Genomic DNA, 2303 nt, shown 5'->3' on the forward strand with positions numbered 1-2303 from the left:
GGTGGCCGGCGCCGCCGCGCGCCATTGCCGGCCTCGCCGCACCGGCCGGTGACCGCCGCCCCGCCACTCGCCGCCTCCGCCGCCAAGCTCGACGCCGGCAGCCCCGCGCCCCGCGACGCAACGCCCCGCCTCCGTGAAGCTCCGGGCGACCGCCTCCTCGTCGCCGGCGGCCTCTCCGGCGAGAGATCCGGCCGCCACGGCTCCTTTTTTCCGGCGGTCCTTGAGCTGCTACAGTGCCCCGACCGCGCCTCGGTTTCCGTGCAAACCCTAGATCTGTCCCGGAGATGTTGATTTTTTCACTAAGTCCCGGATATTTTCAGTTCAAGTGCTCCTGTTCTCGGCTCCGTAACTTTGCATACGTAGCACCGATTCATGCATATAGCATATCAAAATGTTCATCTCAGAGAGTACATCATTTCATTCCATTGCATCATTTTCATTTGAGTTCATCTTGATGCCCGAAATGCTGTTCGAAGAGGGCTACTTGAGTTAATTGTCAGGTCTGCTACTCCGTTTAGCACTTTTGTCATTTTTGCCATGATTAATGTGTGCATGCTATGACTTGATGCTCTACATGTGTTTTTTTAAGGGTTTTGTCATCTTTCCAGAGGTGCAACCCATGTATTTTTATGATGTGTGTGGTGACTAGTGCAAACTTGCAAAGTGGTGCACTTGCTAATTCTGTTTTCAGGGACTTAGTAATATCACTAAGTCCTGGAGCTGTTTATCTCATGATGCCATACGTTCAGGTTGTTTCCTAGTGATCCGTGTCTCTTTTGAGGATGATCAGTAAGGATGTTTTGTTAATATTGTAGTGCTCTATCCATCCATGTCCTTGTTTGCAATTATGGAGCACCCTAGCTTGAGTCAATCGAGCTCTACTTTTGCTACTTTGTGAATCTTGGCAGATTGTCAACTTGTTTGCAATTTTGCCGGTGATGTTGTAGTTGATCCGTGCATGCTATGCCTACTTGAGTTATATTTCAGCATGTGTCAGTTTTCACTAAGTCTGAAAATTGATTATGTTTTTGCTATGTTCACATGCTTGCAATTGTATTTTCTGATCCCTTTTGGCTCAAGGTCACTAAGGGACTTTTGTTAAGCTCTTTGAGTAGCTCCATGCCATTCTTTACTTTGCCATGTTCAGATCCTGTAGCATGTAGTTTTGTTGCTCCGAAGAGGGCTACCTGATCTGAAATTCCAGACAAGTGTTAATTTCACAAAGTCTGAGATATGTTTGCCATTTGCATTTTTGCCATGTTTGATTGAACCTGTTAATGGATGAATTGGCCGTAGCTCAGTGCTAGAATTTTGTTAAGCATCTTGTAAGTATCCCTGCCATGTAGTTTGGTGTCATGTTTGGGTGCTGTAGCATGTTCATCTCATTGCATTTAGATGCCTACTTGCTGTAAATCGCAGACCGGTGTCATTTTGAATCGCTTGCCATTTCCAAACCGTAACTCTGATTCCGGCGTTCTTTATATCGTTTTCAAGCGATTTCATCTCATATTTCCAGTGGCACACTTGGAATTCCAAGTTGAGGCCAGGTTCATGCATTTCCTGTCATATCTTGCATTTTGCATCCCGCATTGCATCCCGCATAGCATATCATCTTTGCATCGTGTTGTTTGAGTTTGCACGTGATTGATTGTATCATTGTTGCTTGTTTGTCTTGTTTGGGTAGAGCCGGGAGATGAGTTTGCTAACTAGGAGCCCGTTGAGTTTGCTTTCAAGGATCCAGTCAACTCTGACAACTATGCAGGCAAGATGATCATACCCTCGAAATCACTACTATCTTTGCTATGCTAGTTTTCTCGTTCTTTTGCTATGCCATTGCTACGATGCCTACCACTAGCTTGCAAGCCTCCCAAATTGCCATGTCAAACCTCTAACCCACCATGTCGTAGCAAACCATTGATTGGCTATGTTACCGCTTTGCTCAGCCCCTCTTATAGCGTTGCTAGTTGCAGGTGAAGATTGGAGGCCGTTCCTTGTTGGAACATTTATTTACTTGTTGGGATATCACTATATTACTTTGTTATCTTAATGCATCTATATACTTGGTAAAGGGTGGAAGGCTCGGCCTCTCGCCTAGTGTTTTGTTCCACTCTTGCCGCCCTAGTTTCCGTCATATCGGTGTTATGTTCCCGGATTTTGCGTTCCTTACGCGGTTGGGTTATAATGGGAACCCCTTGACAGTCCGCCTTGAATAAAACTTCTCCAGCAATGCCCAACCTTGGTTTTACCATTTGCCACCTAGCCTTTTCCCTTGGGTTTCGCGGACTCAAGGGTCATCTTATTTT

The sequence above is a fragment of the Triticum dicoccoides genome, chromosome 5A, assembly GCF_002162155.2.
Source record: "Triticum dicoccoides isolate Atlit2015 ecotype Zavitan chromosome 5A, WEW_v2.0, whole genome shotgun sequence".
Taxonomy (NCBI): Eukaryota; Viridiplantae; Streptophyta; class Magnoliopsida; order Poales; family Poaceae; genus Triticum; species Triticum dicoccoides.